The 13,960-nt window shown below is 33.5% G+C and overlaps 1 long non-coding RNA gene and 1 pseudogene across 1 annotated transcript in view; one reads left to right on the top strand and one right to left on the bottom strand.

Moving 5' to 3' along the window:
- Positions 1–13,960, top strand: part of LOC141652851 (uncharacterized) — a 199,840-nt gene that overhangs the window by 57,208 nt on the left and 128,672 nt on the right. The window lies entirely within an intron of this gene.
- LOC141652848 (cinnamoyl-CoA reductase CAD2-like) lies at positions 8,561–11,575 on the bottom strand (annotated as a pseudogene).

The raw sequence follows: 13,960 nt of genomic DNA, 5'->3' as shown, positions 1-13,960 counted from the left end.
TATACATCCAAAAACATTAATACTGACTCAAATACATACTCGTGCAATTTTGCACTGGTTTAAAACTAGTACCCATTTATAATTGCACCATTTCCATTTTGAGTGTATTTTTGCAAGTAAAATTGTCTTACAAATACACAATACTAGTATACTACACTTAGGGCTTTAGGAGTGAGCAAAACCAGATATTGATACAGTCTTGACAATCGTATCGAATATTCGATTTTAAGATCTCACTTTTTTAGTATCCTTATTCATCTTTAAATATTGTCAATACATATCCGATGCGGTTCTGAAGAAAACCGTATTATATATACAAAAATTCAAATCATAAGAAATTCATATAATTCAAACCGTATACCATATCGTATACGAATAAAAAAAATCGTATCTTATATTTCTGCTCACCCGTAACTACGCTACTAGTTATGTCCCTCCCTTCTTCATCTTACTTCTTGCTTATTAACTCCTCATTCTTTATTTTTTCGATTATCTTTTTTACCCCTCTGTTTTTTTATATATCATTTTTTACATTTCGAAATACTTATTTCTCTCTTCAATATCCCTAAAAATATTTTTGTATATATTAAAGTCAAAATCCTACATCGAATATGTAAAACGCCATGTATATGAAAAACGGATGGAGTACGTTATATTTATGTTCAATAATCTGTGTGGAAATAAAACAATACGAAAACATATAATATTTACTCATTACTCCGATTTATGAAAAAGACGTAAATATCTCAGTTTAAAGTGTTAGAATGACTTGTACGAAATATTAGAGAAATTGAAGGAGAAGTGCGTTTGACGAGAGTGGGTTAGATTTAAGATCAAATACTAAAAGAATATAATAAAAAAACATGGTGTACAAAGAATATAGTTTAGAACACCTAAAATAATGAAAGAAAAAGGAGGAAAAGTTTAATTTTACCTGACCATAGAGTTTTGGGGAAAAATAATTTGCTCGACATTTACAGGAAAATGAAGAAACTCAAGGGCAATTTAGTCAAACTATACTAACACTGTTGCAATTCTAACGGTTGTTCTTATCACAGGTCCTTATTTGCTTCCTCTAATATTTTAGGTCCTTAAAACTACATTATCATATATTTCAAGTCCTCAAAGTATAGTTTACTCACGGTAAGAGTTCTATAAAAGGTGCGAGTTTTGAATTAACTCTTACATTAATAAGCATAAGTAACTGCATTACATTAATTCATGTTGTTAAAATATTTACAGGGAAATCAGAGACTTACCTAAATGCAACATTTGGATGGGTTCATGTGAAAGATGTTGCAGAAGCACACATTAAAGCCTTTGAGATCCCATCAGCTAATGGAAGGTACATTTTGAGCGAAACAGTGGCACATTTTTCACAAATTGTCGATATCTTGAAAGAACTCTACCCAAATCTCAAACTCCCTCACAAGTAAGTTTGTGTTCTTGGAGTTTAATTACCCAACCTTGGCTAAACCTCGTTTAACGTCCCATTAATTTCTCGTTTGCAGATGCATGGATGATCAACCGTTTCAACCAACATACCAGATTTCTAAGGACAAAGCTAGAAGCCTATGAATTGAGTGCATTCCCCTAAGAGAGACTCTCAAAGAAGCAGTGGACTTCTTGATTGAGAAGAAGCTTATTACTCCGTAGTATATAATAAGCTTTGGCCTTCGGCTGAAACAGACATGGAATACTTGAGTGAACTGTTATATAATAAGCTTTGGCCTTCGTATAGCTATTGCACGGACATGTAAGCACGAGGACACGACTTTTATATTTTGACATAATAGGTGCCCGACCTCAAAAATTATTCATGAGGCCTGAGGGCATGAGTTTACGGTTTACCTCATCACCTTCAGTCCGTCACCACCTTCTTATCGTCTCAATTTCATTTTATTTCATTTTTTCTTAAAATCTTTCTCACAGTTTGTTGATCTACGAATAACTAATCTAAAAGTCAATTGGCCAAACATAGCTTGTTGGACCCGTAATCAAGAATAGACAAAGGAGTGACTATGAATTACTCCATCCGTTCCAATTATTGGTTTACCTTTGATTAATTTATCCCTTAGCTTTCAAAGAGCCAAAAAAGGCAAATAAATGATTCGGACGTAGGAAGTACGTGACTACGTACCATCAATCCTGCTGTGGTGTTCCGGTATCCCGCACACCATTTTACTAAATCTCGCACATTTTTCCCTTATTCTGAGGATATCCCTCTCATTTCTCACACCCACCAAGATAAAAAAAAAATGAAAAACCCAAAACATAAACGCCTCTCATTCTCCCCTTCGTCCTTACACCCAAGTCTTTATAATATTCCATTGGTGGATTACTTTTAGGTGTAAGGAAGATGGTCCTCCGGAAGACAAGAATTTTTTTTTATTGAAATATTTCCGTAAAAACAAACCATTCTCGTGAAATCGAAAGGCACCTATAATTATTTAAATATTTTACCTGCATACAAATTCAACATATTGTCATTTTCGGCTTAGAAGTTATAAATATAGGTTCCACACGATTTTGAACCTAGAAATTTTTTTGTTTCTACAATCTCAAAATCTGACCCGGCATAACTTCAAATTCTGGCTCTGCCCCTGGTACTTAGACTTGTAATATAATGCAAAAGAAAGACATTCAATGTTTCCCAAAAAGCTCTTATTCCTTACTTCATGTTTCTATCCCATAACAAGCTTCAAAAAATTAGGTAATTCTGTCTTGTAAGCCTGTAAGGGTTTTAGTTCACACAATTTATCGTGTGATTAATAACCTTCTCTACCTGTTAAGCTCAAGACTTAGCAATTAGCATAGATTTAATGAAACATTTAACTAGTCATTATTTATTTCTGTTAGTTCCGTCACAAATTCTTGTTTAAGACGGGAGTATCACTTGAATGCTCAAATAACATAAATAAGCAAAAACCAACATGCCTAAATATTAGCAAAATATTTGTCCTATTTAGCATCTATCTATGCAACCATCAAGTGGAATGTTATTTGTCCTATTTTAATGTTAAGACTAGGGGTGTTAACGAGCCGAGCTGAGCCCGAGCTATATATAATTGCTAATTTTTTGAGTTTTTTTTTCTTTCGATATTTTCAATGAGAAGGCTCGAAAGTTATATGTAAAAATATTTGGCAAATCACACAAATTCGAGCCGCTCAAGAGCTTTCCGAGTCGAGCCAGCGCTTGCTCGACTTGACTCGTTAAACTCTCGAACCAAGCCCGAGTCGAGCTCGCATGAGCCGAGCTTTGATCGAGCCGATCTCGAGTTGTTCGCGAGTTGTCTCGTCTCATTAGTCTTCAGAGAAACTAATTGGAGCTAGTTGGTACTAGCTAATAAGTTAACAACCATAGAAACTATTGAAATGACTTGGCTTGCCTGAACGATCAAATTTGCACCACTTAGTAAAACTAATCGTTGCTTGGTGAAAGGATATTTTAAAACTTAGGATATTTTTAAATATCTAAGTGTTAAAATGAGACTATAAATAACGCTAGTAAGATTTATGTTGATCTCAGAATTAAACTAAATTAACAAACAATTCAATGAGCAACTACAACAGTTCTTACAAAACAGTTAGATATTTTCAGGTACAAGAAATGTTGATATTGTTATTACTAGGCACAATGTTAGTTGCAGTTGTGTCTGAAGACGACACGGTGTTTCTTAACTGCCTCGAGAAGCAACCGACCACGTACCCGACATCAGAAACTTCATACACCAAACACAACTCTTCATTCCAATCTGTCTTCAACGAGTTGGTTAGGAACCGCAGGTTCCTAAACCCCGTTTACCAAAAACCGTTGGTCATTGTCACGGCTAAGGACGCGTCAGATGTCCAAGCTACGCTTTTCTGCTGCAAAAGGCATAACGTACAATTGAGGGTCCGAGGTGGTGGCCATGACATGGAGGGCACTTCTTACATTGCCGGGGCCGGAGTGCCCTTTGTTATTCTTGATATGCTTAATATGCGGTCTATTAAAATTAACATTGAGGAAGAGACCGCGTCTATACAAGCAGGGGCTGTCCTGGGTGAGGTCTACTATGCCCTCGCTCAGAAGAGCCGACTGCATGCCTTTCCTGGAGGGGTGTGCCCTACGGTAGGGGTCACCGGGCACTTTAGTGGAGGCGGGTATGGTAACTTGATGAGGGAATACGGACTATCCACTGACCATGTTGTGGATGCGCTCTTAGTCGATGTGGATGGCAAGGTTCTTAATAGAACAACGATGGGGGAGGATCGTTTTTGGGCCATTAGAGGAGGCGGGGCAGCCAGTTTCGGGATTGTCCTAGCCTGGAAAGTAATGCATGTTCGCGTTCCACCTTTAGTCACCGTCTTTCGTGTGACACGTACCCTTGAGCAAGGCGCGCCCGAGACCATGTATAGGTGGCAAGAAATAGCCCCAAATCTACCTAAAAAGATTTTCATAAGAGTCCGAGTTACGGTACTCCCCAAAGCCGAGTTGAAATTTTCCTTCATTGGGCTATTTCTCGGATCGACTCAGGAACTTGTCGAGTTATTAGACGAGAAGTTCCCTTAATTGGGATTATCAACCAAGGATTGCAATGAAATGCCATGGGTGAATTCGACTCTATTTTGGGCGGATGCTCCGGTTGGAACTCCAACCCAGTTTCTGATCAGTAGGCAAGACGAAAAAGTGTCTAGGAAAGTTAAATCAGATTTTGTTGTCGAACCAATACCAAAACAAGGAATCGAGAAAATATGCAAAACAATGTTAAACATGCCAGGATTAGTGATGGAATGGAACCCTTATGGTGGGAGGATGAGCGAGATCCCAGGGAACGAGATTGCGTATCCTCACCGTGCAGGTATTTTGTTCAAGATCGAATACGACTTCAAGTGGTACGAAACCGGGATTGATGTGGATAAGTACCATGTAGAACTGTCAAGGAGTTTTTACAAGTTTATGACACCCTATGTTTCTAAATCTCCAAGGATGGCTTATTTCAACTATAGAGATTTTGACATTGGTATCAATCATGGTAATAAACAAGATACAAATCTTACCACTTCTTTTGGGATGAATTACTATGGTAACAATTTCATCCGGCTGATGAAGGTGAAAACAGCAACAGATCCTACTAATTTTTTCAAATATGAGCAGAGTATTCCTCCTACTCCTACTACTCTCTCATAATTACAATGAATGTACTGTGACTATCAGAGCTGGCCAATGTATTAAGGAGACCCTGTTAGTTTCAAATGTAAAGTTGAGGCTCGAGATTAAGAAATAAAATAATTTAATTAAAAATTTTCTACTAGACAATTTCATTTCGAAGTTCGAACTTATATAAAGTTATTCTTTTGGCAGCCATAAAAATGCCTATTACTTTTTTAGTTTTAACTAGTTTTGGAGCCCGTGAAAATCACGGGATCGTTAATAATTGATTGTGTTTAAGTGTTTAATTTGTGAATAACTTATATGGAGTAGTCCCCCTCTCAATCATTTGTTTAATTTTAATTAAAAAACCACTCACAAATAATTAAAAAAAAAAAGTAAATAAATAAACACGATTTGGGAACGGTATTTTAAAACAAAAGTTTAATACACCAAATTTTTGATTCTGGATGGTACGCAAACCAAAATGTGAATAGCTTGGTTGTTTTGAAGTGAGGACACAATCCGTCAAATTGAATTTTCGGGTACTTCTGGTCTTATGGACAATCTTGACGCCATAGAAGTATTGGAACATGAAATTGCGCTCCACTGTCGTCCCTTGTTTTCAAAGGACGGGTAATGTTGGTTTCGACAACCTGGTATCAAATAAGACAATATAAATTGGTATTTTGATGAGATTTTATAGAAAGAAAATCAATGACTCTCAATTTTCTCGTTTTAGTTGCTAATGATTCTTCAATTGCCTGTTCAATTAATGGTTCTTCAATTGTCTCTTTAATTAGCGATTCTTCAATTGTCTCTTTATTATTTAACCATTGATTTGACCGACTTAAAGATTATAGAATATGAATGGTTTTTTTCACCAACAAACATTGCATTTTGCCTCTTTATTGCTTGAATGAAGATACTGTTTTTATTGTCGTTTTGGTGCATTTTAAAGTACTTGGCCCTATGTTTATCAAACGGTCGTGAACTTTTATGTGAGCAACTTTAACAACTATTCCAAATAATTCCAAGGAAAGATTACATATATTTAAAATATCACATTTTGTGTTATAATAATATACTCCGTAGTATATATAAGATTAGATATGGGACAAAAAGTAAGAGAGTAAAGTAAGGATCAAAACTTTATAGGTAAACTCTAATAATTATTATTATTAGTATAAGATGGGCAAAACTAATTACACATTGGAATTGAAACAATGAATTGGAGAATAAGAATCGTTTTCTAACTAATTACTATTTATGCATATTATAACACTATATATGATAAGATCAAATTGACATGTGTATCGTAATTTGGCTAAACAATTTGATTTGTAACCTGTTTGACAAAGTAAAAATAAAACATAAGTGTTACAAAGGAGACTAAAGTGTATGAAAGAGTGAAGGACAACAATGCAACAACATGTCAAAAACTTATTAAAGATTTTTGCTACCATTCGATATTTCTAATACACCATTGTAGAAAAATGAAAAACTGACAAAAATGAAAGAGTCATCCAAACCAAGAAAAAAAATCTGTAAAAAAGATCCATAGCCATTATTTCGAATCTCGTGCATTGTTATTGATATGTGAGTATGTCATCATCTTATAATATTAATACAAACACACATAAAAAAATAACTAATAAAATTCTAATTAATTCAAAACATAATAAAAATAAAAAGTGCAACAATTAATTTAGTTCTCATTGTATAGTTTACCTACCAATTTTTTGAATAAAGTTGAAAATTCATTCTCCTGCAATATTAATATAAACACAAAAAAGTAACTAATAAGATTCTAATTAATTCAAAACATAATAAAAATAAAAAGCGAAATAATTAATTTAGTTCTTTAGCTATACCTTACCTACAATTTTTTGAATAAAGTTGGAAATTCATTCTCCTGCAATATTAATACAAACACAAAAAATAATAACAAATTAATACAAAACATAAGAAAAATGAAAAATGAAACAATTAGTTTACTTTTCTATGTATACTTTAGGTGCTATTTTTTGAATAAAATTGAAAATTAGGGTGAATATAATAGTTATATATATGAAAAATTCTATTACAAATTCTCTCAAAATTTTATGAATGAAAGAAAAATAAAAAAATATGGTACATAAATAGGAGTATATATAGTAATGATGAAAGGAAAGTTAAAAGGTCATTTCATTAAATAAAGGAAATAATGGTTATTAAATAAATAAGGTAAATAAATAAAAAAAAATTATGAGAGGAGATCAATGGTTTACAATTTTTATTTTTATTTTGTGTGTTTATCCCTTATATTTTTTTAACTTTTTTTACCTTATATTTTTTTAATTTTCTTAAATTGGTAATCCATATCACTTTTTTTTACCATGTCACATTAAAAGTTGTCACATCACAATTAAACTTGCAATGTCACATTTTTTTGTTAGCCTTTTAATAAGATTTTATAGATAGAAACTATTATAGGTTTTATAGCCATTATACAACCATAAAATCCAATATATTAATTTTATTTTTAATTTATTTCGTGGTATTATTTAATTAGATAATTGATTGCCGAGAAACTCAAGAGGTGAATTAAATAGCAAAAAAATATTAATGAAAATTATTGGTGTTAACTGTTAAGTAATATAAAGAGTTTTGGTCAATTTATTAACATATTATATTATAAAAATTGATTAAATAGAAAAAAAATTTAATTAATTTGGTGGGTGTTAAGTATTATGAAGAGTTTTAATCAATTTATTTCCGTGTTTAATTAAAAAAATTGAATTAAATAGGAAAAAATGTTAATAAAAATGGTGGGTGGTAAGTAATATGAAGAGTTTTAATTAATTTATTAACATATTTTATTATAAAAATTTCAATTTTAATTATAAATTATAAATTTTATTAACATGTTTTATCACAAAAATTTCAATTAAAATGTCAATATTAACTATAAATTATGAAAATTTGATGTAATTTTTAAGGTTACATAAATTTGGAAAAACAATATATTTAATATACAAAAATCATTTAAGAATATAGATAATATCTTTTAATATTATAGATAAGTGAACTAAATTAATTTATAGATAAATGAATTAAATTAATGCCATGTAATAATAAATTAATGCCGGTTAACAAAATGAGCGGAAAAAGGGGATTGTCGTTGTCGGTAGGAATGATGATATAAGAGACGGGGGTAATTGGGTATGAATGTGTATGTGGCATTTGGGTTATGGGGCTGAGGTGGGCTACAAATGTCTGCGTGGCTTTTTTTATCCTACGTGGCATTGTCTACGTGGACTTAATTGAACATTTTAGGTTAGCCTTTTAATAGTATTTATAGATTTAGTTATTCGCAGATCAACAGACTGCGAGAACAATTTTATGAAATATTTGAAATAAAATGAAAATGAGAGGAAAACGGGGTGGTGACGGACTGACGGGTGATAGGGTAAACTCGTGCCCTCGGGCCATATGAGTAATTTGTAGATATCTTACATGTCCATACAATAGCTAATATACGAAATTAATTAGGTGTAACAGTTCTCGAATAACATGTACTCCATACGAAGTATCTTTATACTATCTACATGACATTATTTATATTCACTCTAGTATTCCAGGCATATTTCAGCCAAAGTTCACACATTAATAAGCTTCTTCTCGATCAAGAAGTCCACTGCTTCTTTTAGAGCCACTCTTAGAGGAATGTACTCAATGCCAAGGCTTCTAATAACTTTGTCCTTGGAAAGTTGATATGTTGACTGAAACGGTTGATCATCCATGCATCTGCAAACAAGAAATCGCAAAGTTTACTACATAAATGAGGTTTAGCCAGGGTTGGGTAATTAATTAAACTGTAGGAACACAAACTTACTTGTGAGGCAGTTTGAGATTTGGGTAGAGTTCTTGCAAGATATCGACAATTTGTGAAAAATGCGCCACTGTTTCGCTTAAGATGTACCTTCCGTTAGCTGATGGGATCTCAAAGGCTCTAATATGTGCTTCTGCAACATCTTTGACATGAACCCATCCAAATGTTGCATTTAGGTAAGTCTCGATTTCCTCAGAAATCATTCAAAAACGCATTACGAATCCTAATTAGTAAGGTATTTCCGTTTTCGAGAGAGTAGAGACAAAGACTCGTACCATTGACCATATTAAACAAAACATCGCTTGACCAATTGATGACGGTCCGTAACATTGGTCCGATGACAAGTGCGAGATTAATGGAGACCATGTCAATGCCATTCTCCTTGGCAAATTTCCAGCGCAGCCTCGGCCAAGGTCTTCGAGAGCACATACTCCTCCTGCCAACGCGACAAAGTTCAGGTGGAGTAACAGAGCATTTTGGTTTAGAAGTCAGATTCTATGGAAACATATATACATACCCCTACAAATCCCTTGCAGTGTTCAGGAGTCGAAAACCAAGTTTCATCGATAACTGTTTCAGGGGTTACTGGTCTACCGATCTGCTGCACAACCGCTAAGGGTAGATGATGTGAAAATGACTCGTTTGACAGATGGAGCTTTTGCACACGAGGAAAGAACATTCAGAGTTCCCTTCAAAGCTGGATCAATCAAATCCGCCTGTTCAATTAATCGTATATTTTCAGTATCAGACTATCAGTTGAGCTTCATTCCATTCAGAGTTCCCTTCATTAGAAAAGAAAGGGTGTAAGGAAGATTAAACCTGCGGGTTTGGCGTTTCTATGAGAACAGGAGAAGCAGTGTGGAATACACCACAACATCCATCAACAGCTGAATCAAAGGAGCCTTCTTCCAAAAGGTTGGCTTTAAACAAGTGAAGCCTTTCCTTCGCTCCGTCCAATCCACGCAAGTGCTCCGTTTTTCTTGGATCATCTGCATACCGAAAGCCCAATTTGCAGAACCCACATTACAAATTATGTTCATGCATAATACTCCCCACTTAGTCACTCACAATGTTGTGAATCCATAAATAATGCTACTCCGTATTACAAAAGTTAATTTCATGGCCATTTTAATCGCAATTCCCAGCATATAGTTTACCTAGGTTTGGATAATGAACCAAATCATAAATTATTCTTAAAGTAACATGAACAACATCGTCTCATTCGTACGTGTAATTAAACCGTCTATAAAATAAGTTCATGTGCGTCCAAATAATTTTATTTAAAATAAGTTGTCTGTATTGTTTACGTTTATATTATATTTTGTCATACATACTGATTTTTGATACATAAATGAAAAAATTGCTTGATCTACAGTGTTTCTCATAAATCACTGGGATGATTACTTACAAAATCTACAAAATGGTAACTTACTGGACTGCACTAAAAATGAGAACAACTCTATTTGGTTCAGTCCCGGACCAGACCAATATATATGGACTAGTTCAACGTCGAACACTTTATCATTATTTCGCTTCGAAAAATTCTAAGCTACAATGGGTGTACGGGAGATTATCGTACGCCTTATCCGATCCAATGGGAAACAGAAACGTGATATGCTGAGATTCTGCTTTATTTTATTTTTTTTGTAAAATTTGGTTAATTCTAATATTTTCATCAGGTAGCCTTTATAATGACGTGGTACCCCAAATCAACCGAGGTACCTAAAAATAGATCAATTGGTTTCTGTCCACAAATTGTGTTCCCATGCACGGACTCAGGGGCGTCTCGAATAATTCGGAGGCCCCGTGCAAAATGAAAACGGATGCCCTCAAAATTTGAGAAAATAAATAAAAATGGTTATGGCAAGGCTTGGCAAGGCTCGAACTTGGGTGGCTTGGGCAATTGAAACATGTTTTCACCAATGTGCCATCACACTTCTGTTAATATACATGGAGATTATTATGTATATATCACTGATGTTTTCATAATTTATACGAACACAAGGCCCAAAAATTTGGGGGCCCAGTTCGCGCGCTCATCCCGCACTTGGTCATAGCCGCCCCTATGCACGGTAGCCTGTCATAGCCACTATGTAGCTAGGTCACACCCAACTCCATGTAAACGGGTTACTTTTACCCATATAATTCCTATAGGTCACAATTCCATGTAAACGGGTTATTTTTTGCCCCTTTTATGTTTATGATGAATTTATTTATCTTAAACAAGAACATATACAAGTCGGAATACTATCAAAATTTTACGAAAGATCGAAGAGAGAGAGACTATACCAAGGGATCGAACAGTGGCATGAACAACATAGCCTCGATGAAGCAAGAGCTTGACAATCCAAGATGCAATATAACCCGAAGCACCCGTCACACAAACTCTTTTCTCTTCGTCTCCATCTAAAACTCGCGCCATTAGTCTCCTCCCCTCTTCGTCGTCTTCAATTTTATTTCTCTGTTACGTACAACGTATGAAAGTTGAATTATATTTTGCCCCACTTAAGATTTTGCATGTAATATTGATAGGAAAAGGAGGGCCGCTGAATTTTAGTCACCAACCATATTATTTCTAACGTCAATTGTACGTAATTCATGTAATATAAATTTTGCATGTAATATTGATAGGAAAAAGAGGGCCACCCACGACTTCTGGACCATAAAAATGCGAGGTCAAGATAAAGTTACTGCGGCACCACATGATCGAATGGCCCAACGTCAATTGTACGTAATTCATGATCACTCCTTTGTCTATTGTCGATTACGGGTCCAATGAGCTAAGTATCGCTAATTGGCCCGTTTTTCCTCAACTCAGGTATACGGAGTACTATATAAGATTGCTCTTGGTGATGTTTTGAACTTGAAATAATTGGGAATTTTACTTAACTTTTAACCACTTGACTCCCCATGTGGCTGTGGGCGACCTTGTTCTTTTGGATTTTTAAAGTTCGTATTACATGCTCATAACTTTTCGATTAAGTTGATTTATTAAAAGCAGTACTATTTTATACCAAGTTTTCGAAATTTATATCTTTAGCCTTTAGGATAACTTTTCAAAATTTATTAAGTATAACAAAATTTGTACCCTTTTGATTTCAGATCCTATAAGTTTAGAAAAGTCTAGGTCTTATAAGTTTAGTTCAGAAAAGTCAAATTTTATAAATTCAATTTAGAAAAGTTCGGCAAAATTAAGTTCAAAAGAACTAACATGACCTTATAAAGTATTATTATTCCTTAAGTGTGGTATCATTTTCAAATAGAAAGAAGATGGAGAAACTATGATGATGATGACGGCGATAATAGTAACTATAATAATTATAATTTATAATTGTATAAAATAATATTAATTTAAATTAACAAGTTGTTTAACACAGCGTAATCTAATATAAATTTACTTCAAATATTTAAAATTTTATGAACTGAAATTATAGGATTGTAACTTTTCAAAACTGAATTTATAGGTATAACATGGCCTTAAGCCCTTCATGGGTTGGGTGTGCTACCATCTTTATAAAAAGTTGTACATGTCAGGCCTATTAAGTTACTTGGGCTTGGTTTGTCTGGCCCATTTAAAATGTTGGTTAATTTATAGGAGTATTGTCCAAGCCTGCCAAAACTAAGGACGGGGTGGATCGAGTTTAATGAACGGTATAATCCATGAACAACTCTAATACCCCGTTTGACTCCTTTCGGCAATAATATTGCTAAAATCGAATTAACTAAATATTTTCGGAAGGACACCATTAGGCTAAATTTTTAATTAAAAACTATGCTAAATTTCGACCTTTTAAATTTTTAATACTTCAAGGCTGCATAAGATTAAGGACTAGTACTCTAAAAAAAGAGTTTTCCTATGTGGTAACCCTGTGTTTTTTTTTTCAAATTATACATGGTAATCCTATTTTTTAAACAACACACGTGGTAACTCTATAACTCTATACTTTATCAATATTTATTAGTGTGACCTTAACTTTTTTCCGTCAGTTTTCCATTAGGTAGATGACATGCCTAATTGCATTTTAGGTTTTTCCGCAAGGTAACCTTATGTTTTTAAATTTCTACAAGATAATCCTTTTTTTTTTTACAAAACATGAATCCTTTTAAACTTACCTCCTCCATAAATCATTTATTCACACATTTTCACTCAATTACATCTAAAATTATCAAAACCCACCCTAATCAGCCTTCAATTAGCTGAATTTTAAAAGAAAAATCTAATAAGAACTTTTTCCGATAACAAAATATTCCCACAATAGTTTCTAAATTCATATTAAAAATCGTCCATGCCAAGTATTTTTATAGTCAAGTCCAAACACCATTCTTAGTTTTCTCCTAATTAAAAAAATGATTTTTAAAGCACCATTAAAATCTTCAAATGTTGAAATATTATAGATAACTAAACAATGGCTCACTTCAATTATTGGACAAATTGGCTTTGTAAAGTTAGGTACAAATCGATGAGTGATGACATTTGAAAAACATTGGACTTGAATAGTGAATCCATTTGTTAAATTCTAAATTGGTTTTTGGAGAAATACGATGTTGAGATTTAAATATATGATGATACCGGGAATTAATATTTTTTTGGAGTAATCGAATGAAAAACGTGGAACGAGTGATTATCGAGGGATTGAATGAGTAAGTTTTTAAGCGTATGAAAGATAAGTACAATATGTTTTGGTAAAAAAAAAAAAAAACAGGGTTACCCGATAGAATTTAAAAAGACAGGTTACTTTGTGGAAAATCCCAAGATGCAATTAGTCACGTTACTTACTTAGAGGAAAAAATTGACGGAACAAAAATTAAGGATCACGTTAATAAGTATTGATAAAAGTATACAGTTATCATATATGTTTTTTGAAAAGTAAAGCTATATTTGAAAGAAAACAGAGTTACCCCCTAGAAAAAAAAACTAGAGTTTTTCTACATGGTACCCTTGTATTTATTCGAAT

This window comes from Silene latifolia, chromosome 4 (genome assembly GCF_048544455.1).
Source record: "Silene latifolia isolate original U9 population chromosome 4, ASM4854445v1, whole genome shotgun sequence".
In the NCBI taxonomy this organism is placed as follows: Eukaryota; Viridiplantae; Streptophyta; class Magnoliopsida; order Caryophyllales; family Caryophyllaceae; genus Silene; species Silene latifolia.
This window is presented reverse-complemented; position numbering and strand designations above follow the sequence as displayed.